General features: G+C 39.7%; 1 protein-coding gene across 1 annotated transcript in view; it reads left to right on the forward strand.

Annotated features, from left to right (window-relative positions):
- BMPR1B (bone morphogenetic protein receptor type 1B) overlaps positions 1–27,620 on the forward strand; it is a 253,251-nt gene that overhangs the window by 84,148 nt on the left and 141,483 nt on the right. Inside the window, exon 3 of the mRNA XM_056343758.1 lies at positions 14,361–14,411. The gene's annotated coding sequence lies outside the window, so the exon portion shown is untranslated. The remainder of the gene's footprint in view (positions 1–14,360; positions 14,412–27,620) is intronic.

Raw genomic sequence — 27,620 nt, forward strand, 5'->3', positions numbered from 1 at the left:
TTTTTTTTCTTATCAATAGCGTTCCTTTTCAAGCTGTATTTCCAGTCTATGAGTATGTAAAGTAACTGAGTAAACTCTCCTTTCAGTGCTTGCTCATTTGCAAAGGTAATCCACTTTGCCTGAGACATGCTTGTTTTTGCTCAGCATATGATTAAATTTGGCTCAGATATCTTCCCCAAGATCAATTGCTCGTTTTAGCTGTTGTTTTTTTCCCTAAGTGTCTTGGGGATTTTTGTTGTTGATGACTTTATTTTTCTCTGCCTTCATATCACTCATGTGCTCCCAAAGCAAACTTGACATCCAAGTAGGATGATGTTATCAGTTTCATGTTGTACTGTACTGGACACATTCTACTTCATTCTCCTCCTGTCAGCAAGTCAAGCAGTCTGTAAGTATTAAACACAATACAGTAAATGAAAGAGAAGGATGGTGTGCCTTTTTCTTGTTAAATTAAAACCTTTTCACTGTTAAGGCAATGCTAATGTTAACTTTCTTCTGTAAAGATTAAAAATACAGCTGTTGCCTAAAGGATCTTACGTTTTAACTTCAAGTGCTTAATTTTTGTGGGTGTTGGTGGGGGTTTTTTTGGTGGGTTTTGTTTTTGGGGTTTTTTTAGGGGTTTTTTGGTACCATTTGTACAGTCAAAGAAAGTGAGACCGGAAGGGTTTGTTGAAAAAGTTGTCTGATCCATTTGTATAACACAGGCCATTGTACTTCTTGCACTTACCCTGTATTCCGACAGTTATTTGCATGTGACTAACACAAATTTGTACTTTACTGTTATATATATTCTGGAAAGGTTTATGATTCTTAATCTCTTGATATCAAAAAATAATCCAACATGACTAGCTTTGTTAATTTAGATCACTGATTAACCATCCTTTCTGAAACTTCTGTCCATAGCTGATGTTTTTTTATGCCTTCATCACCTGAAGTAAGATTGGTGTTTTCTTCCAACGGAGGCATTTGGAAACTGAACTTTTAGTTGCTTACTATAAGCCTTTTGTTGTGTTACCTCAGATTATAAAGTATCATTCAAAGTTAAGCCACAAATTTTTAAGCTGATTTTCATGTCAGTAATGCTGGGTGTAGAAACACTTCAACTTGGTATTGAACACTACTAGGCCAATACATGTTCTTGCGGAGGCTGGCTTGGTACAGAGGTAACCAGTAGAGCCCAGTTGGTGATGACTCTTGAGATCAGCTGGTCTTTTGAATAGGTGCTTCTTTATTATCTTTAGAAGCAACTTTTTTGATCAGAATTTTGGATAGGACAAAGTGAAATACCTCACAAATATTGATGTGATTTATTTGTAAGCCCTTATTAAATCCAATAGGTTTATTATACCCATCAGGGGATAAAACCTACTTTCTTTCACTTGATCTATTTTCCGTAAATCCATGATGTCTGGGATTAATTTAATAACTGTTCATTGGTGTTGTATCAGGTGAATCCCCTGAAAATATTTTGTTTCCTCGTCTGGATCAGTGTCAGTTTATAAATGGTTATTTAGGTTGTCCTTTGAATGTTGACACAACATTAACTACCAGGTTTTGGAATGTCCTTGGTATTATAGTCCTTATTAAAAGCTACTAATGGAACAGAGATGACTTTATCCAAGCCTGTTGTGATTTATGCCACATGCCATCAGGGCCCATTTATTGGCAGTGAGTAATGAACAAGTGGTACCTCATCTTACCGTAGCAGCAATGCATTATCTTGCTTTTCTGGTACAGTGTACAATTCAGGACTATCACTACGCGATTAGGAGAGTGCCTTCTGTCTCTGTAATCTATGTGTTAGAAACTTAGTGTGTTTTTCTGCATTGTTGTTAGACCATGTCCATCTTGTAATGTTGATAACCACTGTGCCCAATAACCTTGAAAAAGACCTTACTATCCTCAGGGTTACTAAGCGTGATCTTTTCCTTATCTTTAGCTTCACTGTTTTGACTTACTGTAACTCATCTAAGCCCCACGTAGAAACAAGAGTGGTTGGTGTCCCCACCTTGGACCTAGAATCGTTGCCCATGTGTTTGCTGCATGGGGGCCAAATCAGGCCCCTGCATCTCACCCTGTGTGTGCTCCTGGTCATCTCCTTTCTGGTCATCAGTCTGGGAAGGAGGAAGCTATACCTGTAACAGCAAACACCCTCCCTCCCATCCAAAGCTGACTGACCTACTCTCCTCTTTGCCCAGTCTGTTTTCCCAGACATTGTAACTTCCCATGTTATTGTCATGCAGATCATCCCAGCAGGTTTCTATAGCAATCCTGAATTAGTAAAGTTGATTCTATCCTTTTATTTCATTTACTTTTAAAATCCTCTTCGAAGTGACCCTCTAAACAGTTCCAGAAGCTGACCCAAGCCTTCTGCCAGTAAACTGTGTTGCCCCAGGACCTTTTCTTTGTCAGGCTTCAGCTGCATCTCCCTTTTGCCAGGTGCCGCAAGATCAAATTCCTGATTTGCAAGCACCCAGTAACACAAAGTAATTTGGAAACGTAGAAGCGGAGCAGTGGTTGACAGGGAGTGTCTTAGGAGATAAACATTACCAAGTTTTGGTTTGTCCTGTGCAGGAACAAAGCTCACCTAGGTACAAGTTTTGCAATTACAGAAAACAGCAATAGTCTATTTCAAGAAAAAGAAAGGTTTCACATCTTTGAACACTTCTCCGGTCCTTTCCTTTTGCTAACATGACAGTTTGTCAGTCCCCTTTTCTTCAGTTAGAGATTTTGCCTTCTGATGTAGCTTAAGGAAATCTTTGAAGTAAGGTACATTAGCATATAAACTCTGGAACTCTTTGGTTGCGTTTGGGTTGGGATAATAAATGTTTGTTCAGGTGCCCTGTCTTAGGAAGTGAGCGTTTTCTGCCTTGTCACAATACATTAGCTATTGTGCTGTATTTTTCTTAAAACAGTTGTCATATTTTTCAGACCTGGGCTTACTTTTTCTAATTTCTCTTCCCCCAAATTACATATCTTGAATGTTCTTTTGATCTTGCCTGCTTTAAGTCAGAATAAGAGTGTTACTTGCATGCATATGAATGTCTCCCTCCCTTGGAGGTTCCTCCCTGACTGGCAGAGGAAATGGAAATGGATCAATCATCTGTCGCTTAACAGTGTTAAAGATGCTGTGAGCTTTATCTCTTACCGGTTCTGATAAAATGCTTGTTCCAGTTGCACGGCAAGCATCCGTGTTTGGTAGCTGATATCTAACAGGTCACATTTTTGTAGGGCTGGCCATATGGCTTATACCTGGGCAGTGAACCTGAAGTGCTCTAAATATTGTGAATTTACCATGCATTGATGAATTTGGCAGTTGCTTGGCACATATGCAGTAAATTTGATATGTAGATATTTTTTTAATTAATTGCACGTACTTAAACTGTCTGTGCAGTGATTGTGTGTTAAGTAAGGTGCAAGAGCTCTTCTCTAGGACAAATGGCCAAAAGAGTGTTTTCTGTTGGAAGAAAAAAGAAAAGTGTTTTGGAAAATGAGAACACATCTAAACTATCCGGAATGTGCAATAACTTTGTTTTTTGTAAGCAGAAAGAGTATGAACAGAATGGTACTGTATGCAAACAGAAGTTTTAAGAGTGTATTTTCTTAGAGTTTACTAGAGACGGTTGATACAGCCTTCATTTTGTGTGTGTGGTTTTATATAAGATTTACATTTGGGCTTTAATAAAATTAAATTGTGCTGGGAAAAATCAGCATGAGAATGGTCCACAATAGGAAGTCTGTAGGACATGTGCACGTGCCAGAGGGACTCTATCATTTGCTTTTCCTGGTTCTTCTGCATTTAAGTGCTCATTTGCAATATTGCATTAATGTGGGGGTTTGGAGCAAACTATAAAAGAAGTGGATAACAGCTTGCTTTGGCTGTAAAGCTGCACTCTCATATTCTTGGCAGCAGGTAAAAAGGGCTGATTAGGAGAATCTATTTCCTGTATGTTCAAATATAAACCAGATAGTCATGAAAAAGTCATTCACCATTTTCCAAAGACTTTTTTCTTTTTTTTTTTTTTTTTGCTAATGTGAAATGGTAGTTGTAGTGGAAAACTGGGCAATGTGTTAGTCCTTACACAGAAAACAAGCATCAAGAAAGGTGATTGTATTAATTCTTTCCTCCCTCCCTGCCTTCCTCTGTGGATTCTGGTTGGTTGTGGCTTTAAACAGATGAGATTCCCTAATGACCATGTTAGTGCTTTTAATCCTTCAAAGCAGGAGTGAAAGTGCTCTTGTGGTACGTGAGTATCAAAAAAACTTGAGTTCAAGCAGTGTTTTTGATGCTCCAGGTTTCATATCATTTTTAGAAATGAAGTTCTAATCTGTAGCAGTGAGTGGTCCATATTCTGACTGTTGATGCTTGCACTTTTTTATGGTCATCCCTTTGAATACTTACATTGTCATTCATTTTTAGATGTGAGAGATCAGTTTTTTCCTAGTTCCGCTGTGTAAAGACTCCTTTCTTGTGGTGTTCTTTTGACCTGCTTAGAGCTGCTGCTGTGTTTTCCTCAGGCTGAACAAGTGGTGGTGGAGGCTCTGAGCTGTGAAAAATTAGGTAAACAGGCAAAAATATATTCTGGATGATAGTTGCATTCTGCCACTTACGTTGTGCTGTTGAGTTTTGTAAGGGGCCTTTGGGTGATGCAGTAGGTAAAGTTGTCATAAGCACAGGCCTATATCCAGGGAATCTGTTTTCTAGTGAGGCTCCGTGAAGCAGAAGTGCCTCGATGCTCCCTGTGGTCCTGCACCATTCTTTCCAGGCTGGCATCCTGGGTATCAGTGTAGCTGCCTGGCAGGTCCCGGTAAGGCAGAGCAGCCACACCATGTATCACTGGGATCCTGGAGCAGCAGCAGAGCAGGAGCTGGAGGTGCTTGATAACCATGGGCAGGGCTGCTGCCTTCATCCCCGTGCACACCTCTGTGATGTTTTTCCCCTCTGTCTGGAAATGACTAATAGTTGGCACTGCAGGGGATGGAAGCAGAATCTGCAGAGCTTTTTGCTTAAAGAGAAGGGCCGTTACACCTGTATGTAATGGAAGAAAGAAGAAGTAGAAAGACCGTCAGTGTTGTGCATATTCCTCCTTGAGACAGCCTTGGACCGCCTGCCATCTAGAGTGAGTTATAACTGATAGCTTTTTATCTAAGAATAATTCTGTAAGGGGACATTGACCAGTGCCATCCCAGTGGCTGCACATATCCCAGTTAGATTCATGCTGCCTCCCCTGTGCCCATAGCGCAGGCAGCTTGCTCTCCACGGTCCTGGCTGACTGATGGGCTTCTAGCTGCCTAACCTACTCACCTTGCCTCTCATGGTTTAACACACAAAAAAGAAGAAAAAAGTGTTCTGTTATCATTATATTGGTGTTCTGTATATGAACTGTGACTTGATGGTGCAAACATTCTTACCGAGAACAGCATCCCAGAAGCTTGCGGTGAGGTCTGGGGCTATGGGAGCCTGTACGCTTGGACTGGCCGCGATGCCTTACAGGAGCCAAACTCTTTATACCGGTGTACATGGCTCCTGAAACTTTTTCCAACGCAAGCCCGCTGTTTCCATTAAAGGATTTTTATGGGGCTCCCCACACATCATATCTTGCACAGTTTACCATATTGGCTCTTAAAAGTGGCTTTGAATACAATGCCAGGGCCCCCCAGTAGCAGTTTTATAGGCTGCCAGCGAGCAGGGAAGCCCCAGTTGGCTGTCGCCGTGCTAGCGGAGCCCCCTCACCGGCTTTTCCAGCTAAAATGATGGAGCATCTGTTTTGTCTAGTTTAATTAAACATGAGTTCCTTACTGGATAAAGCAGGGAGCATTCAAAGTGCCACAGGCTCTTGTTCCAAAAGTGCCGCCTCCTATTCAAAGGAAAAAATGGGTTATAATCAAACAGCAATGCCTAATCGCCCTCTGTACCGTGCTGTTAGTGCCTGTGAAAAGGTCTTTCACATAGGCCCTAAAAATAAAAACAAAAGCTTCATCATCAAGGTAGCTTCTATTTCTTTCAAGATATTTGGCATAAAACTATCTTTTCTTGCTTTCTGTTTTGTGGAGCTGGTAAAAAGCCAGAAATGTAAATATTTTGTGGGGAAACCTAACACTCATTGTATATCCATCGGCTTATATATGAGCAGTGCTGGGTGGGAACTCCTGAACTCAGTGCTCCTGGATCATTAGATCTGGAATAACACGCTCAGAACATTTTTTTGCTATTATTTTTAAGAGCCAGGTAGATGCCGCAGCCTGTAGCAGCTGGTGGTGGCTCAGAGGCAGCAGTGCGCAGCAGCCTTAGCTCCAGGCTGCCTGCCCACGGGCACTGCCTGCCTGATGGGGCACGCTGTGTCTCTGGCAGCCTTAGGACAGAACCAGCCTTTTTTTAGAGTAGGTGTAAGTGGAAGGGTGTCCCACTGAAACATAAAAGGTTTCTTGTGAGCAGCAGTGTTAAGAGGCGTGTATGGATGGATAATGCAGCTTGACCTGGTTTTCAGTGCACAGGGAAAACAAGTGTGTAAAACCTAAGCATCTTAGTGCATACTAATTAGAAAAGTGATGAGAGGATGTAACAGCAAGTGATGATTTGGGCACTTAAAGCACAGCACAGCTTGGTTTTTTTTTAGAGTGACAGGGACTGAATAATATGTATTTTTGATCTGGAGGCTGAATGCAGAAATATGAGGGAAATAAAGCTGAATGCTATATTATTTTTTATTCCTCAACAAACACAGAGTTAAAATTCAGCTGCTTAGTAACCCCCATTTATAGATTAGAGCACTGAAGAAACAAACACTAGATAAGCTTTTAATACAACAGCAACATAGTCTGGCTTCTTTTAAAGGAAGAAAAACACCCGAAAGATTACATGCAGGTAAGGAGCATGTGAGAAGAATTTCCTAAAACAGAAATCTGGTGCTCTGTTTAACTTAGGTCTGAAGTTGAAAAGCCTCAAGGAGACAGGAGAGGTTGAGTACAAGCAACTCTAGATCTAACCAGGCTGCATCACCAAAGAAAATTTGAGAATCGGTAGTACAGTTTTGAAAAGACACAGCCAAGGTAAACTCCTTTCTGTGAAATTAGTGAAGAAGGAAGGAAGTGCTTAGCTGTTTCACGCTCATCATCTGCCAGTGTTGTGTTTCTGTTTTATAAGAATTTTCTACTTCACGTTGCTGCAGTTGATATTTGGAGGAAGGAAAATAATGAAAATAAAAGACGGCAATGGACAGAGAAAGGGTGAGCTTAAGGGTAGGGCTGGAATGCCTGTGTGGGAAAAGCCAGGCACTACTCAGCATTTCAAGACCCAATGCTGTTGTTTTGAATAGCTTACCTATAGCAAGCAAGTTGATAATGGTCTCTGCTTTTCGTTAGTGCTTGTCCTCTAGATCAGAATAGCATGTCTTAGTGCATTTCCAGTTGTGATTTCTCAGGGTGATTCAAAGACTCAAAACACTTCAGTGAGTCACAAAGCAGGGTGTTAGGTCCCACGTTCTCCAAGATTGTTATGTTCAGGCAAAAGCCCAGAGAGGAAGATGTAAAAGGCTACCCTGTGGTTTGATTGCAAAATCGTTTCCTCCACTTTCTTGTGAAGTCTGTGTATGAATGTGGCTGGAGCTCTGTCATGTCCACACATTTTCCAACATCTTTTTTACACAAATACTACCACGAACATCAGCCAACAATGTGGCTTGTTATTTTTGCATTATTGTTGATATAACTTTGCATGTTGACTAATCTATTACTGCTGTGGTGTATCACTGAAACAAAAGGTGACCTAATTTTGACAAAAAAATGTTACGTCCTGTGATACAACTGTTTTGTGATGTATTGCTATGCCTTGTTGGTTTGGTATTTTCCAGTAATGTGAAAGGAAAGAGGAGAGCGGCGTATGGGAGCAGAGGAATGAGAGATGTTCCACTGTCTATGAATTTTCCCTCTCCTTGAAAGGCTCTCCTCTACCAATTAGTCTCCTTCCCTGTGCTACGTGACGTCCTTGCCCACTCAGAGTTTAGCTGGCAGTTCAGACACAGTTTGTTCCAGCTGCAAAATCACTGCAGGCGAAGCAGCTCCACCAGTCTTCCTGGGCTGCCCTGGGGGTCGCTTGGCTGCAAGGCTTGGGGAATAGGAATGTGTTCTTCTGGGTTTAGCCAGAATATAACGATCCAGGCAGTTTCAAGTAAGTGTGATCCTGCTTGTTTTCAAGTTACCAGGTTTATTTGAACCAGTTTATATAGATTACATTGTTTGGGGTTTTTTGTGATGATTTTTGATGCAAAAGAACTCAAATTTTATGGTCATTGCCAGATTTGCTGAGGTTTCATGATGCAGGTAACTTGTGGTCTTCATGGGAGATGGAGATTTATGGAAGCAAAAATCTATGCAATTAGATACTTTAGTGTATTTCTGTTTAACTTTTAGAGATAAAAATTACAGAAGTTATTTGAACAGTTGGTAAAAGTTTGTTAATGATGTGACTGTATTATGATTTCCCAGTCATTAGTTTCAAATAGTTATTTTTTTTGCTTGGCTATTCATTTATTGATCTGATTTTATTCAGGAGGAGCAGCAATGATATAGACATTCATTTCCAATAAAGATCTTATGTTGCTCTGTGAAAAACAAAAATCTTACCCCCAAAAATCTCTTCTAAAAATTCCTATCTGAATAGAAATTTGAACAGCTGAAAAAAGTCACAGCAGTACGTGTGTATGTATAGGGTGCTTTTGCAAGGAGGCAGAGGAGGTGTTGATTTGATAGGGGCCCTGATATCTTCAGAGGAATCACAGAACAGTTGTATACTTAGGCGCTCTGATGTTCTTTGAAATTAATATTTTTCTCATAATTTAAGAGAGAACTGCATAATACAGGCTCTTAGCCAGCATGCTTATTGTCCTAGTTGGTCTTTACAGGGCAGAGAGCAAATGTTTTGCTTAGGGGATAGGGTTCAAACCTTGCGCTTCTGTGTCAGAGTGGCAGCTCATGCAAAACAGCCTGCAAGACGTGACCAAAACATCTCGTGTTGTAGCATCAAGCCAGTAGCACACACCATTGCCACCCGGGCTGTGAGGTTTTAGCTGGTATTTGGTGTTGTGTTTCAGTGGACAGGTGGAAGTAATGATGACAATAAGAATGTCTTTGATGCCATATTTAGCAAGCACTCTTCCTAAAGTGGGAAGATCAAACAACGGGAAGCAGTTTCCTTGCCTGTAATACGAAGCTTGGCTTTGCAGCCAGCACCCTGTCCAAAAATCTGCCTCTCTCTTGCAGGGAGGAATAAACTGTTGATTTCCCTGCTGCCCATGACTTTCCCTGTTGGTTTTACTTCTTCATGCAAGTTTAATGCAGGAAATACACCTGGAGTCAAGTCAGCTCCTCACCTGTTTAGGTACATCTGTACTGTCACAGTTGGAAGAGCCTGAAAGCCTCCTGCCCCTCTTTGGAAGCTTAGGCCTTCACTGTGCTCATGGCAAGTAAATTGAATTCCTGATTTAGGGAAATCTGGCCATGAACTGGAGGCTATTGCATTTTTGTCCCCATGAGTGATGTGCTCCAAACCCCCGATAATTCCCATTATGAATGTAAACCAGATCACATCAGGTGGCCCAGAACTGCAGAATTTTGTTGAGCACATCTGTCAGAGAGAGCAGAAGTGTAACATACTGTTCACACTGGTCTTTGAGTGGTGGGTTTCATTGTCTCAGCTGACATTGAACAAAGACCATTCTAATCATCCTCCATTTAGTTTGGTGGCTAATAAAATCATCAGCTTCAGAAGGCGTAGTGTCTGCTCATAGTCAAACCTCCTCTAACACATTGAGAAGCACTGAAACATAAGGACATCCCATTGGTCCAACTGGATGACTGTTGTCTACTTAAGAATTACTCACCTGCAGGAATCAAATACAATAAATCTATTCTGTAGCCTTAAGCCCCTCAGTTGTATGTCCTTTAAAAGAAGGACCCACATTGGAGGTATCTTTTGTTTCCACTGAGTTGTCATCTGTTGTCTTTTGGCACATACTCTCTACACTGTATATCTAAAACATAAGTGAGTTATGAAAAGAGCTGAGAGAGAATACCAATGCTATAAACTGAATGGAAATTTTTGGTTCCACATGTAATGTTTTTTTTCTTTTGTGTTTCTTGTGACTAAGATAACAATGGTAGAGGACATAGGAAATGTACCTGAGTGTACATGAGGGTGAGCTAACGTTTGCAGTGACTTGGAGCTGTGGACATAGGCTGGCATATGCTGCTGAAGTTTGAGTCTAGCAGTGCTGTCTTTTTCCATGCTTTTTGCATTAACACTGTTTGGCGTATCATGTTTAAGTTGAGGTGCCGGTTTGGAGTTCAGTAATGTGGTGTATATGGATTCAAAACAACAAGGGTCAGGTTTTGCACTTCCTTTTTTTTTTTTTTTTTTTTTTTTTATGCTGAAAGTCATCTGCCAGTTAGTCTGAAACCTTCAGGGATCCCCCACTGTTATTTTTCAGCCATGAACATCTTGCTAAAATTTATTCAGTCAGCACTGTATGTTGAGTTGCTGATGTTATTGGGTGGTTCTTCTGTTAGAGCTTGCTCGATTTGAACGAACAGAGCGGGGCTACCTCCCAGTGGCACCCAGTATACCAGTGCCTTGTGATTATAAGCATAAGGGTATTGTGCAGTGGCTACCGGTAAAAGGGGTCTTGGCATGTTACCTATTCATGCATTTTCTAATGGCTGGATTTTGAAATCCTTATGTCATCTAGGAGGATGAACACAGATATTTCACAAATGGTCGTATGTATAAACCCACTAAAGTAATTATTAGGCAGTGCATATTTGTGACTACTATAATGCTTGTAATGATGTTGAATATAGTGTTAGTTGTACATATTTGTAATGTTTGAATAATGGAAAGTATATTCCCTGTATTTTAATAGTTCATCAGGTATTAAAATTCTCCAGTATTGTACATACTAGAGGTATATTTGGTCTATTTTCCACAGACAAACAGATAAACATGCTGCATGGGTGCTCCTCTGTTTCCGAAAGGAAAGGGCAAATATCAAGAAATTACTCTTTTATTTATGTAGATAAGTTTCACATCAGTGGGTGGAAGGGAAAAAGGTTAAAAATATGTTTATGCCTGTAAGTTAGATTTTAGTTAGCACAAGCGCTATTGTGTGTGATCTGTTAATTTATGTATGTGGCAAACTCAAAGGTGAGGTGACCCAGATCTGATTGCAATCTTCTGTCAGCGTAAAGCAGATGGACAGCGGCAGCTCCCCATGCAGCCACCACACTCTTGTTGGTGGAAGTCAGCCTGAGATCAGAATCTGAAAAATTTACATATTCTGGATAAGACGGCGAAACTGTATATTTTATGTTGCTAGTTTTGAAGGAACTGTAACAGAAACCACATCTTAGCTGGGTTTCTACTTGTCCTTAGTTTTCTACTTTTTCCTGTGCTGTGAAGTGCAAGCAAAATCTAAGCTTAGACATTAGTGTAAAATAAAAGGCTATCTAGTACTTCAGAAAAGGAACTTACTCTGAACAATCCCTCTACTACTAGGGGGGCATGCAACTGCGTCTCTGCAATAAATGTACCACAGGATGCATCAGGTCCTCTCTGAGAAGGCAAAAAGGGATTTCTGAACTAAGCACGGTCATCGTCACCAGAGACAGCATTTGTTGTCATGGAGAGTTCTCCTCTGTGTTCAGGGTAGGAAATAAGGATAGTCATGTGTTGAATTTTAGGTTCATTTGACTTTTCCAGGTTACTGGTTTATTGGAATGGAGCACTTGCATAACTTGTGCCATATATGTATTTTTCAGATGTTGCTGTGCAAAAATAAGACCTTTGAGGTCTTTGTTAGAAAAAAAAAAAAATTCAACCAAGAAAAATTATGCTATGAATGTTAGGATTGTGAAAATGTTAATGTAGGAAATAACATTCTTAAAGAAACAAGGGTCTTAGCCTTTGCTCAGATGTGATGGGTATCTCCTCAACCTAAAGTCCAGAAGTCCTAGATTATTTTTTTTTTTCCAAACAGGAGGCATTTTCTGCATGTGGATGAGCAATTAGACAAAATAGTTAGCCAGAATAAATAATGAAATGGTACTTGGAGGCATAAAGCAAAGTTGCAATCCAACATGACTATAAAATTCTGCAAGCTTTGAAATGAAAGAAGTACTGCAGCTGATTTTAGAATTGAGTTAGGCACTGGATTATTCTGCTTCTTCTATGGTTTCAAGCAAATAACTGAAACTCTAGGCTTCTATTTCCCATACATGAATACAATGACTTAGTGTTTCTTACTTTAATTAGCAAAGTGAACACTGTTTCTCAAGAATTTCTTCTCTGTCATTTATTCATATTGTGTGGGGGTTTTGGGTGGTGGTGGTGGTGGTGGGCTAAGCTATGCCGCTTTGTAAGCATCTTTGTGGAAATGTTTTCATGGTGCTATGGAAACAAAGATCTTCTCTTGAGTCCCAAACTGAAATTCTTGCATTGCACATTTGAGCAAGTTTAATCTATAACATAATGAAAAATAATGAAAAATTATCAAAGAATGTTTTAGTTATTTTATAAAGAATACTCAAGAAACAATTTTTTTCTGGTTTTCCTCAGACAGGTTATTTCTACATTTAGACCATGGTGTTCCATTACTGTGGACCTTATTAATGTCATCTTACATGAATTTTTCAGATTTCCATATAAAATATGTGTTTTTATTGCAGATGCTTGGGGTTTGGTTTTGTATTGACAGACTGTATAAAATAGTCCAGATACGTGAATATGTTTTTAAGATGTTACTGAATGAACTGTTTTGTAATCGCCCTGTCTTCCTCCTACATACGTCCTCCAATGTTACCAGAGGTAACAAAAAGTTATGCTGAAGGAATTTGAACTTGTTGAGACCGCCTCCCATTTCTAACTTTGGGTTTGATTTGGCCGTATTGAATTCGGAGCAGAAATTAACTCAGCGAAGAAACATAGTGCAGGAGCCCAGATCTGGATGATTGGCTTTCCTCCCAATTTTCCCACACCAACTTAGACCTCCAAGATAGCGATCCCCCTCTCTGAAAACAAGACTCGGACAAAGTGCAAATTCTTCATTTCCTGAAATCTCATTGTTTAGGCCAACAAACATCCGGGTCAGCGTGCAGGTTGCAGAACTGAAACTGGACACCAGCTCGGTTTCCCTGGATCAATGAAGTGTAATTTGAGGCTTGTGGGTTGCCTATCCAGCTTGGAGAACCAGTGTCGAGAACAAAGGCTCAACATCAGTGCCTTCAGATATCGGAGCAGCAAAATGCTATTACTGCTGTTCTCTTCTGCTGTTGTTTGGCTCAGTGCTGCGCTGTTTAGGTAGGCCAGGTGTAAATTTATTATGATGGTTATAACAGCAAATTCTTCTAGAACAGAGGCAGCTTGTGCTGCCCCTATGTAGGTAACTTGAAGAAGTAAAAAAAAAAAAAGGAAAAAAAAAAATATTTGTGCTCTGCTGTTGTTTGCATAGCCTGTCTCTTATAACAAAGCTTCTAGGTCTGACTACAAGTTAGTCTCTATAATACCAAGTCAGCAAAGAGGCCCTAGTGAACAATAAATGCAAAATGCAAGGCTGGCATCAGATGCACATTGAAAAGCAGTGGATGTAACTGGCTGTGATACCTAATGGTGTTTTCAGCAAGACAGGAAAGATTAAACTCATAGTTTCTGCCCTCAGTGGAAGATGTTGCATACAAATGTGCGCTGTCTTGACTTGAATGTCTTTGCAGTGCAACTGCTGCTTTTTGGATGGGGGCAGGCGGGGGGGTTTGGTCAGTAGACACTCAGGCTCATAGTGTTTTGTTTAGCTGCATTTCAGGATGCTAATTAAGAATTAGGCTTCACTGAGTTGTCATTAGTATGTAATCAGATCTGCATTTTAAGTGAGTATGGTTTTTTTGTTTGTTTTTACTGAAGAGCTCATTAGAAGTTGATGGGAGTTGAGTGCATCTGGGCCCAATCATGCACCTCTTCCTGAAGTGCCTAATTCAATTGATTGGGTTGTTTAGTGACAAGAAATACAATGTCAGCAGGACCTTAATTATTTAATCTATTTAACCACAACATGAGCATTATGAGTAACACATTGAGGTAGATCGAAACTCATACATCCCCATGTCTGAGCAGAAACACTGGGAAAGGAAAAAGGTACCTCTTAATAGTGTGTATATGCAGTATTGTACAATTACTGCTTGACATGGGTCTCCATAAAACATGTGCCAAACCATGATAACAAAAGTTCTGTCAGTTTGCTCAAGTGTAATTGAATTATAATGCTTACGTTAAATGCACAACAGCAACGTAAGTGATGCATCTTTCTGCTCTGTTGCAGATTACACCAGTTTACTAAAACTGCAAGTCTTGAACAGTAAGAGCTCTTCAGGTAAGGACTGAGTTAAGTTATTTTGATTTTATAAAGACCATTATTGTTAATAAGCACCAGCATGAAGTAATCACAGAGGAAAGTTACTGTTTTGAACTGGGCTTTGAAAGGCTGAAGAAAAGTTGCTTGAGATGTTCACAGTGATACAGGCAATAGTGAACAGGCTACTTGAGAAGGACACATATATGCACGTTTGGATGGTCTTACTGTTTTGAATGCTTGACACCTAGGACGTCTTTCAAGAAGGGATTGGTAAAGAATTGTAAGAATTGTCTTCTGGCAGGAAAATGGGAGCCAGCTGAGTGGCTGGAGGTAAAGGGCAGCACTCTGAGACCAGGTTTTACAGCATGACTCTGGGGCAGGCTGCTTGTCACTGTCCATCTCATATTTTCAGAGAAGCACTGGCAGACCTAAAGTTCATATTCAGGAAATGTCCCCAGTCCCCTTGGGGTTATTGCTAAATAATAGCATGCCCAGCAAGTTAAGTTGTCATTCTTTGGCTGATGTCTCCCCTGGGGTAAACAAGCAGTAGTTCAGAACAAAAAATCAGCAGCCCTTTGTTTAAACAATTGGTTAAAACTCCTGCCTTGTCTTTAAAAAGAACAAAGGATTTGAGGCTTTTCAGGAGGGTGGTTGAAAGATTAACTAATTACTCTATTCATTATAGAAAAAGCCCCAGTTTGCTGGAGATGGTGCTGTAAAGCCACATAGTCAGAGCTGACAAAGCTAAAATGTAGGAAGTTTTACCTTGTCACATAATGGGGTGGGGGTTGTGCTTGTTTTACTTCTAATGCAGACTGGTACAATGCAGGAAAGCAGTTCACTTGACTCCAAGTAAAGGAAAAAGGAATAATACATTAATTTGATAGATATTTACCAAACATATGAATACACCCTTTAAGTTAGGAACCCTCAATCCACTTTTTCCAGCTAATGAAAACTTAGTGAGCTGCTCAATCTACAGAGCCCTTGCCACCCTTTTTGGTTTTTTCCATTTATATACATGTATTTCATCTTAGAGCATATAAACAGAATACAGGGAGTTGTTGAAATTGGAAAATTAAATATTTTTCCATATACAGATAGCTCTTCCTAACCACATCATATTCTGTTACCTTGCCTGAGTATCATAAAGAGCCTGAAATTGAGAAATTGTGTTGAAATTCCTTTGGGTTTGCATTCTTGGAACTTTTCCTAGAGCAATTTCATGACTTAATTTGCATTTGGTGTTAGAAAATTTATAAGACTCTGGTGCTTTGTTACTTATGCCTAGGTTTTGAAAGGAAAAAGAATGAATGCCTGTTAAGTTTTAAATAAAATTGTAGCCTTTTCTTATAAAAATGGACATGTTATCACTGAAGTGCCAGTAAGTTGCAATGGAGGTATTAAGAAAATAAAAAGCTATCTATTATCTTCCAAAGCTTATAATATAAACAAATGAATTAGCATAATGGTTTTTATGTTAATCTATTTATATACGAACATGGTGTATAAGAATTTTAAAGACCATTAAAATGCTGTTAATTTTCTGTGTTCTGTACCAAATCTTTCTCTTGTCATGCCTGTAGAAAATTATTATTTTTCTTGTTAGATATTCAAGTAGGTTTTAAACTGAATTTAGAAATATTTCCTTTTAAAAGAACCTTTTTTTTTTTTCTGGTTGTTTTTTAATCTTTTTGAGGTTAGTAATCATTTACCATATGTAACTACATGATAGCAAATGCTGGTCCTGCTTCTCCAGTATCCTAGTTCATAGTGTATCTGCTTGAATCTGAGTAGAAATGAGTAAAAAGATGACAGTAGTTTTAAATTTTAATTGCATGGACGTACACATTGCATTTGGTTGTACATCTGCATAGATGTAAATGGTTTTGCTTCACACTGAACGCTTTCTGAAGGTCATTGGATTACTTTGTGCTTAAAATGCCTCCCTGGAGGAAGGAGATACCTTGGATGTGTTATATCTATATTATGTTAAGTGCCTAGCTGGTTCAGTCATTTTAGAAAGAAAATGGACTAGTAAATTAAATGCGGAAAGAACCATGAGTAAGTCCATGCTTTTTCTATGTAATCCCTCTACTATTCCTTGTTTGTAGAATTATACTTGCATAATACAAATAATTTTGGGCTGGCATACATTGCAGTATAGAATTCAGCCTATAAAATGCTATGGAAGATTGTCCACTCTTGTAGCAGGAACTTTTTAACACTTCACCATTTATAATTCAAATCAAGATTTGAAGTTTCAGTGACTACTTAAATTTTGAATTCCCTCCCTTATGTGATGGTTGAAGTAGTTCCAGTGGGTTGTACTGGTTGTGTCTGCCACTGCTTTACCAATATAGGGAATTGTTGTACTTCAAAGGCTGCATATAAATATTTTATTTGTATATATGCACTACCGTTTATTACTGGAAAGATCAATAATAAATTATAGCAAAAATGAGTAATAAGTCTGATGCTTCATGCATTGCGCACGTGAAAAAAACATTTTAGCTTGATTTTGCTTTGAGAAGGACTTTAATTGTAGTTATTTCACAGATATTTATTCTGGGGAAAGAAGAAAAATGGTGGTAATAATAATAATAGTAGTAATACTAATAACAACAACAATAGTAATAATAACAAACATAAAACCTCAGCTGAAAGTATTTTCTGCTAGTATTTCATACAGAACCAACACATCTGAGAGAAGCGTATGGCAATATTCAGAAAACTGTTGCTCCACAGCCTGGGTTCGGAACCACTCCGATTCTTGCTTTCTCTTATTAGGTCCATAGTGAGTTGTCTGAGGGAGCACAACCACCTGAAATCTGTTTCTTTGGGCAGGGGGGATGGGGGACAGATGGACGGGGGACCAGGGAGGAAGAAGACAAAGCTAGCTCTCATGTGGTTTAGCTTCAGAAGCCAGTGTCACAGGCAGGGTCATGAGAAAAGTAGCAGGAGTCCAAGAGAAACGGGAGGGTGAGAGTGAGACTGGGAGAGGCGAGCAGAGTAGTCCCTTCAGTCTTCTGACATCTGAGCTCAGCTGTCTAATAAAACTGCTTTTTGCAAGTCAGTGAGGAATCCTCCGGTCTGCGAGCAGGGCAGAATAAAGCAACAAGTGTCTTACTAGTGTCAGACCCCATGAAACATCTCCATCCCACTAGCTCCTAAGGAAGATACTCTCCAAGCCTCCCTCCGGCTCAGACTCCTGTTCTTCTTCCTCCTGAATCCTTTTGGCAGATTCAATTTACATCATGCTCTGGGGATTTGATTAATTTCATATTGTTCATCCAGCCCTGCAAAACCCTCCACTCAAGGTTGGCAAGTGCTGCTGCAACTTGGTATACGCGAGTTCTGCCCCTGCACATTCAACCTATGGCATGTTTACCGTACGGGAAGATGCACCCAAAGTATGTTTGCCTGATGAATAGGTGGTACTAGAATGTGAAATCTACACGGGTAACAGAGTGAATATGTTTACTCAGTATAGAATTTTTAAGCAGTTTTTACCATATGCCTTAGTATTATAATTTTGAATTAGATTTCCTCAAAATGGATATCCAGATTCAAACTGACATCATAACATATGACCTCTAGTAGCAATGAAAATGGAAAACATGAGACAAGAGCATTAATCACTGAATAGTTTATAAGCTTGCCCTGAATGTTCATCTGAAATGTTGATGCTATTTTATTATATCCAATAACAGCTTGAAGTAAAAATTTATGAATACAATGGTATGCCTAAGATAAGGCATTCCAGTTCATTTTACTGCATTCTGGCTCAAATCTTTTGAGCCTTTAGTTAAGTGCACAGAGCTATTTGAATGCCTAACCTCTTGCTTTTAGTGCATGCGTAACCTGTGGCTTTTACTGGGACTTGGAAATGTGAGCAAGGTAGTAGGGATCTGACTTGGCAGCTGGACTTGAGTGAACTCAGAAATTCCTTTGTACGTACCCAGTTGCAGGAGGAAGTGTTAAATGGCTTAGTGTGGGTGTGTCTGTGAAGTTGGGGTCATTGTTTTCTGGGGTTTTTTAGTTTGCTTAGCAATTTGAATTTTGGGTTTGAGTTCTGCTAGAGATTCTTTTTTGTAGCGATAGTTGTAGTAGTGGTGTTGAAAGCAGTTTAATACGGAACATTAATGAAAGCAATTTAACTTACCAGGCTGTATAACTGACCACAGCTATAATCAAACATATCTTTTCAGATGTCTTGATGGAATTATCACTTTAAACCTATTTGTAGTTTGATTAATTTTTTGAATCTCAAGGTATTTTCATTGCTTTTGTTTCTTTGTTGCTGGCATTTTATAATTAACAGGTACAAAGTTTATTTGATAGCTTGAAAACAAAGAAATTTAAGGATGTCATATTAGCTTTCATTTGGTCTCAGATTTATAATTCTTCCTTTGTAATGTATTCCATTTACATGTGACCTCATCAGCGTATCCCAGAATATTAAAACCTGATGTCATATATTTAGTTGACTCCAGTGGAAAACACAAAGGAAGGCGGGATCATTACTTTCCAAACCATCAATGGCTGCTATTGAGTTGAGTGTCTCCTCTTTTGTGATGAGGACTATAGCTCTTGCCCCTACTGCCCTCCCAGTATATGTGTTAAAACTTTGCCTGTGATATTCGTGTCTGGTTTGTTTTGCCCTGTGTATTTTTATTGTGTCTTAAATATATTAAACACGATCAGTCTTTACTTTTCCAACTCCTAAATACACAAAAAGTCAGCTTGAATATTTGAAGAATGTGGGAGTCAAAATATGATCTCACGTTAGCAGAAATGTTTGCATGTTGTGTTCGGTACTTTTGCATGTGCTAGGAAGACATATTTAGGCCACCAACATAAAAACCTTTCTAATGAAAGCCTTTGGGAGGAAGGTGTAGCTTGTCAGAAATGAGGCAATATAAAGATAATTTTTGAGACATCCAGATAACCGCAGAACTTACCTGATTTCTACCACAAACCCTTCTCTTTTCCATGTACCCCAAGGAAGGGAAGCGTAATGTTTGAGCAAGCTTTGGGCTCTGCAGATTGCAGTGGCATGCAAGCAAGCTGCTGCAAGAGGTGCAAACTTGCTAGGGCCCAGGAGTAGCATCATATAAATGAAGAATGTCTGATTGCTAATTATAGGTCAAATGGAGTACCTGGATAGGACTCCCCTTAGCTGCATGCTTTAATTCCAGAGTTGGAGGGGGGGGGGGTGTGGTGGAAACCCCACCAAAACACCATTTCTAATGAGCTGAATTTTACACCTGGTGTTTAAATGTCTCACTTGTCAATGGAGAGTATTTTGCTGGAAGAGCTTCTTTGTTCCTATGTAGTGTGAGCCAGTGATTTCAAAACAGATTTAAATGCTTTTATAGGTGAAAATGGGCTTAATTGACAGTGAGCTGGTTGTGGCTTTTGTATTTTGCTTTATTGGGTATTTCCAGTAGTAAACTGAATTTATTGAAGTAAACCTATGACATGACCTTAATTGCCTGTTCTCAATAATATTTTTAAGGAACTCCACTCTTTGCCTGTTTTATTTTAATATAAGGTACATGGTGCAGCTTATATACTCATATTGTTTGAAGGCTTTGAATGGCTTGCCTGTCTGATCCATTTTAATAGATTCCAGCCTTTTTCCATGACATCATTATTGTAACAGACTTCCTAGAAAATATGAACAGCTGCTGTGTATTTTTTTCCTGTGTCTTATATTAAAACTGTAGCAGCTTTTCCGTTCTCTACAAATGACAGCAATAGGCTTGTCTGATGTAAAACAAAATGAAAAAAGTCAAAGTAAGGGGCTGCGATACTGTTAACAGGCCAGTAATGTAACAGGTCCCCATGTATGAATCGTTTCATAATGCAATAAGGGATTACTTATGCTGCTGTCATACTGGTCAAAGGTTGGTCCCATTTCCTACCCTCCCTCCCCCTGAACTACACTGTGCATCATTAAAGATTATGAAAACAGTATTGTGCTCCGCTTCCTGGCCCAGATGGCAATTTGCATGAAGAATTTTATTGCAGTTTTTTTCCCCGATACTGTTCTTATGCAGACTGTGCATAGAGGTTTTAAAGTTCTTTTTAGACCTAGTTCAGGTCAAGGAGAGTTGCTTCATTGTTTCTCTGCACATCCTGGTGTTCAGGGGTGGTTTAGAGGCCACATGGAGCCAGGAGTATTGAGTAAAACTAGGAATTCATCAATATTGTTGTTACACCAACTTACCTATCTGGCTCCATCTATAAATAGCTGAAAGGTGTCAAGAACGGTGTGGACCTTTAAAGTGTTATTGCATTTTGTCTGGAATACCTCGATTGGAGTTGTAGTATCTTTTAGGTGACTTGTACAAACCAGCCGTGATGTCTGCTATGTTTCACGCAACAATATCTGCATTTGATTTATCAAGAATAGCAGGTATAAACAAAACCTTTGCATGGCTCTAGATAGAAACATGCAGTGCTGTGCAGGATGGCAAGGTGCTTGTAGGCTACTGCCACCATCCAGCAAGCCAGGGGTTAACAGCCAACTCCGGACTCACCTGGGTGCTCTAGCTGGATTAAGGAGACAGCAGGGCTTGTTGATGGAACAAATTGTTGATCAAACAGTTGCTGCTTACAAAAATCTGCAAAATCCACTGTAAAGTCCAGCTTCTCGTTAGCTAGGGTAGGTTTTGCTTAATGATTCTGCAATCAGGGCTCAATCTTTTTCTTTTCTGTGTTCCTCTACAATTATTTTTGGACTTGGCATCTGTCTAGAGGATCCAAAAATCAGACTGGGCTATTGGGGAAATGCCCAACCCATGTATTTCAGCATATGGTTCCAGTAATGCACGAACTGTGCTGCTCCCAGGTTTGTCGTGTCCCATGATAGGCTGTGGCTGTAGGGCTCAGCTGTACTCAGGGATGCGTGTCCAGAGGTGTGCCAAGTATGAATTGCAATAGGGAGCTGGTCCCAGCTGCAGTAGGAGGGTGTTTGGTGCCCAGGAGTGCCTGGCAGGCTCCAGCCCCACACCGACTCGTGCAGGAAGGGCTGGGGGAGGGTGTGCTGCAGCCTGGCTGACTCAGCAGAGCCAAGCCTTTCGGTGTAATATGGCCATAAGACAAGTCATCATCAATTAATGCTGTTACGCCAGTCCTGTGATTTTCGGGGTGCTTTCTGCCTTCATTTGAAAATAAGACACCTCTGTATTGCCTCCTGTGTGTGGGAGAAATGCAGCAGCCAAGTACCTCTCTTCTTTGTGAGGCAGGGAGATGGTTCGTCCACCAGGTAGGTGACTGTGAGCTGATTGAAAAATACTAAAAGAAAATCGATACTAACCTTGCAATGAGAAGCTAGATAAGGACAGGGCTACATTGTGCCTGTCTGTGGTGTTCATCAAATGGTGCCCATTTTGTGGCTGCATATAGAGAAATAATTTAATAAAAGAAATAACTAATGCCTTCTGGCTATTACTAGTTACAAGCCCTTCTTCATCTTTTAGAAACTTTACAGACGACTACTTGACCTGTTCTCTGTTCATGTCCTAAAGCAGACTTGAAAGCACATAATATATAAACAATATTAAAGAAAATTATTATTAGCCCAGATGTGGCAGAGCACATGAAAATTATCCTCTGTTTTATAACCATGGAAGGCCTAAACCAACATATGAGTATATAATGTGACTGATGCCTATAGAAAAAAGCTAAGGTCATTCCTTTGAATATTTGATGCGTTGTGGTACCGAGCGACTAAAAGTTGATGTCTGTGGCTTCTGTGTGGTACAACACTCTGTGTAGGAGGAGACCTTCAAACCACATACCCCTTCTGAAGCTCAGCTTGCACCGAGATGCAAGTTAACAAAAATCCAGTTTAATTCCAACATGAAACAATTTCAGAAACTATATTTTTTTTGTCATCTTCTTCTTGTTTACATTCAAATGAGTGTAAAAGGTCTGACGTTCAGTGCAACAAAATCTGTTTCTCATTTTCAGGAACAAAGATCTGTGTCTCATTTTCACTTACTTTTTACAGGTAGTTAGAAAGCAAAGTGAAGAAACAGCATGTTATGCATAAAGTATTTTGAGACTGTAGTTTTTATCATACCACTTATGCTCGGTGGAAAATGTCTTTCTTGTTACTCTGAAATTCCTCCAAAAGGGGAAAGCTGTAGGGACTTACTGTACTGATTTTAGTTTACTATTTTTCTTTTTTGAAGCATGAAGAAATCAATTTATTCCTTCCCTTTCCCTCAACCTCCATATAATTTCAGAAATTATAGCTGTGGCATTGCATTTCTAGTCAGTCTGGCTTATTTCAGGTATACAGTCAGGCTATGGATTGTTTTATTAGTTCATTTCAGTAAATAAACTTCTTTACAAAACTGTTTTTCTACCCAACAGCCCCCCCCACCAAAAAAAAAAAAAAAAAAGATTCCAGAGAGCAATTGATATTTGCATAAACGTATATTACTAGGTTTTAAATAGATGTCAGAGACAAATATTTGCCAGCTCAGCTTATAAAAATTTTACCTACAAAATAAATCTTTTTGTAGCTGTTGTTTTTATTTAAAAAATAAAGATATCAAGCATCCTGTAGAGATGAAACACTTTATGGTGGAAAATAATTTTGCAGTCATTGATACGTAAGATCTACAATATATACAATATCAAGTAATTTAATGGTAATGACCACATCCATTCTGATCTTCATGGCAAAGCAAAACTGTGGACACATTCTGCTGAAATTAATGTAATTAATCTATAGTTACAACACTAAGTCAAATAAAAATATGTATTATTCATTTGTAATTTGAATACAGAGAGATCTGGAAAATAAAAGTTCTATCATTCTTCAGACATTACTTGAAAAATTTTTCCTCATAGACCTCTGAAATAAAATTCAGAATATTTCTTGATAACAGAATATGTTAAAAAAATGTAATTAACTGAAAAATTACTTAACTGTGGTTTTCCTATTGAGACCCTTCTTACAGTGTTAAACCTGAAATGGTTATTATAATGAGAATATGAACCTCTGAGTGAGAGAAGAGGACAATGAAGTGTTCAGATGCAGTCTGTTTTATAAATAAATAACAGTATATTGTATGTTGAGGGTAAGAATTGATTTTTTCTCATTTGCAGTACAGATGTTTCCAATTAGATTTGTGCTAAAGTTAATGGCAGACTATGGGAAGAAAAGTATGCCTTAATTAGCTGAACATGAGCTTTCAGATATTTAATGCATCTCCTAGCATCGGTGCCTGTCCATGAAGGAGGTCAGTCAGCTATTTCATCTGTTCCACCAGAACTAATAAGAACATTGAAACAGTAAGACACCAAGACCTTCCTGAGGCCCACAGTATTTGAGGGGCTCTACTTATTTTTGTGTGGTTTTCTCTCTGCTATGTAAATGTGTATCCTCATGATAAACCCTCATGATAACTCACGTGTTAGAGTACCACTCGCCAAGATCAGTCCTAGTGAGTGTGGCAGTGTTGGCACAACGTAGGTGAAAGTGTGGATGTGTCTTGAAAATAACTTTATCACATTAGTCCTATTTAACAATCCCCTATGGGGACTGTTTTGCTACTCCTTCAGCAGATGACAATTTGTGCTCTCCTGGCATTTTCAAATACTGTGCTACTTGTCATACTTGGGGAATATTTTGATGGTTGATGTGAATGGTAGTATGACAGCTTGGGGTTATTTTTGGGGTGGAGGTGGGGATTAGGGGCTTTTTTAGCCTTCATCACCATCAGCTTTATGCTGGCCCACGTTGGCAATTAGTATAATTTATAATAAGCTCTTGCCTTTAAAAACAGTAGCTTGTTCTCTGTGAAATGAATCGATGCCTGTTGGACCATATGCCAAAGTCTATGTTGCAAACCATCAGTACAACCAAAATGTAATAGTGTTGCTGTTGTAGCCATATTCAAAGACTGTTAAGTGGGGCAGGGTTTGCAGGGAGAGCTATCTTTCATTAGGTGAACCAATATAGTTGGAAAAAACCAGACACTTCCAGACAAACAAGCCCTTCTTCAGTTCTGTGCAGGAAAGGCTTTCTGTGCCCAAAAGCTTTCTCTGTTTTTTGGTTTGGGTTTTTTTTTTTTTTTTTCAATTGTATCAGTAGGTCCAATAAAAGATGCTACCTCTCCCTGCAAACTTTGCCCAACTGAAACATTAACATTCTTGTCAGCAGCTTTAATAGAAAAGCCAGCTGCAGCACGGGCATAGTATTCCACCAAATTTCATACACCATACCTCTGCTCCTGCTTTACCTGCCCTACCCTTCTTCTCAGACGTGGGGCAGAAAGGGAGAGTATGTTCAGCTACAAAGATGATTCCTTAGACACAGACTGACAACACTCATCAGAGAGCTTGTTTATTGCTTTTCTTAGCTTTAACTTATAGATTAAAAGAAAATTTTGCCTTCTGTGCGGTCTGTTTCTTTCTACCCACGTGAGAGAGACAGGTCCATATCTCCCATTAATGCTATTCTTTGCTGCGTGTCCAGTCCATGTGTTGGAATGGTTACAGGAGGCAAAATTGTTCCCTGGGCATCACTCTGCTCTTCTGATGAGCCTGATTTGTGATGTGCTTAGCACTAGAGTGATGATACTCACCCAATAGCTGCCCATAAGTCTTTTGCCTAGATTTAGAAAGGGTTCATCTCACAGAAAATAGAAGACAAAAATATTCAGTGTCTTGATGGAAAGTGGGTCTAAAGGGGTCTGCTGTAATGTAAAAACAAAAGGAGCAGTGTTTCCAGCTACAGCGCCAAACATCTTGGAGTCCAACACGGAAAATGTTTATAGTGTTGTATAGTTTTATTACTACAGACTGAAGGAAAACAGCTTATTGAATGACTTTTGGGGACTAGATTTTGTACCAGTGGACTATCAAATAGTGGACAAAGAAAACTCTCTGCTGTGGGGTGGGAGAGGGGGATCTGTAGAGTACTCTGCTTCCTTGTACACTATACAAGGGCAAATGTGATGTTCAGACTCACTGAGGGTGCTAAATTCACTGTGGGGAGTGGGATTGCAATGCTGGGAGGCTGTGCGGATGCCCGTGGGCACAAGGATTACCAGGCTGGAGGTACTGCCAAGTCCTCCCACAGGGACACTGTGAAAACAGCATTTGTGGAGCTGTTGCCTTTCCACTCCTCCACTCCCAAGATGCTTCATATAAAACCTGTTTACTTGGGCTTGGATTTCAGATGACATTCTCTAGTTGTGTTTTGTTCAGTGTTTCCTCAATGTGGTGGGTGCTAACAAGTGTAGAGCAGTCCATTCTCTCTGCCCCAGCTGGACCACGTGTGATAACTGTAGTCCTTGTGCCCTTCTTGGTGGGATTTATCTCTTCTTGAACAATAAATGTTATTAAAGCAGCAACGTTCAGTAGCAAGCTCATCAGTGCTGTTTTTGGTGTCTTTGCTGCTTTTACAGTGCTATACTGATGAGCTGTTGCTGAAGGCTGTAAGTCCCAAGTCAAGTTGGCTTTTATGCTCTTGTAGCAAGAGAACAAATAGTTCTGTCCACACACTGCAGAATGAGGTGTGAGTGAGCTGTCGTGTCGTCTCGAGGAGCTGGACCAGAGAGCTAGGCTGAAGCCAAGGCCTGAAAAATGTAGCCTGTGCCTAATGACAAGATGAAAAATAGTTGGGCTGCCATTCCTCCTGTTGTGTTCGTAGGCAGTGACTGAGGAGGACAGGACCTGGATTTGAACAAGAAGAAGACCCAGACATCTCTGTGTTAAACCTACACGTAGGCTAAAAATGAATGAGGAAAGAAAGGTGTGAAGGAGGAAAAGGTAGAAGTGTGTTTTGTCAGGCACTGCTTGTGTGTTGTGTCACTTACTCTTCTGCATCCAGAAGAAAAATGTATGCCTTGTTTCATCTCAGTCGTTGTGAGCTGCTCTTGTAGATCCCGAAGTATCTTCGAAGCCTTTAGCCTCAGAACCTTTCAGCTCTGTCCTTCCACAGACGCCGATTTGTTGCGTCCTTCTCAATTTCCTAAGTTATATATGTTTCCCCCTTCCTCTCCCTGAATTACTAGGATTTCTTTGGCTGTGTTGTCACAGGACTACAATGAGTGCCAGGGTGGGATCCTTCTTAACATCAGCCTCCAGGTAGGACATGACAAATTGGCCTGAAAAGAGCCTAAACCCTAGTAGCCAGTAGCAAAGGTGGAAGACATCCTTTCTGCTTTGAATTCTGTGGTGTTTTCATTGCTACTCGCCTGCCGTGTTGCGTGCATCCTCACAGGCAGCTGTTTCTTGATGCTCTCATTGCATCTTGTGTGGTTCTTATGTGCAGCCATGATCTGCTACAGCTTGGCATGCATCTCTGGAGCTGAAGAGGTATCAAAAAAAAACCATTTACTTGCTTGCAAACATGCGAAGCCAGCTGTGATGATTATGGCCCATTCATGTTTGGAAGGTCATTTTGCAGCCAAAAGAAAGCTTGAATCTGGAGTCATTTTGGCATTTTTCTAGCTGAGTGGGTGGATAGATTGTTTCAAGCTTTGATCAAAGCACATGTATTGGGGCACAAGGATGGAAAAGCAAAACAATGCAAATGTAGTTTGAAGTATCGTTTAGGAGCTGAAATACAGATATATACGGTGACATGCCAAAATATAACGTGCAAGTCTGGTATAAGCAAATAAATGGCACATATGGCCAAGAAAAGTCAAGGAGAGAGACAGAAAACCGTGACCTGAATAGGCAGGCCACAAATGCTAGCGCAGTCTGTTATGTGTAAGGTCTGTGTATGTAGGACAAATCACTGTCATCCAGATCTCTTTTTAAAAAATAATGAGAGCTACTGCCATGAAAGCTTAATGCTTAAAGTCTGCTGTAAATTACACTTAAGTGTAATGTGTACAGAGACTCTGAAGAATGGAACTGATGCTTCCCTAAATATAATTTGAGACACATGTGGCAGTAACTCAAAGGTACTCTCTTACCTTAATTTCTGATGTATCTTGTAGTGTAGTCTTTTGTCAAATCTAGGCTAATAATTATAAATAATATTTAATATTTTTGCTGATGTAAAAAGCTTGGAAGCCAGCCTGTTGAATCTGAATAGCTTTGTGATGATAAAATACAAACATCAAAAATTCAGGAAGCAGTGAGATTGATGTGGAATCTGTTTGGTGTATAATAACTTTTCATTACACACCAGTTTTCATGTAGCTACTTTGAATGTCGTGGTGACAGAAATAAAAGTTCACT

Source organism: Falco biarmicus, chromosome 1 (genome assembly GCF_023638135.1).
Source record: "Falco biarmicus isolate bFalBia1 chromosome 1, bFalBia1.pri, whole genome shotgun sequence".
Lineage (NCBI taxonomy): Eukaryota > Metazoa > Chordata > Aves > Falconiformes > Falconidae > Falco > Falco biarmicus.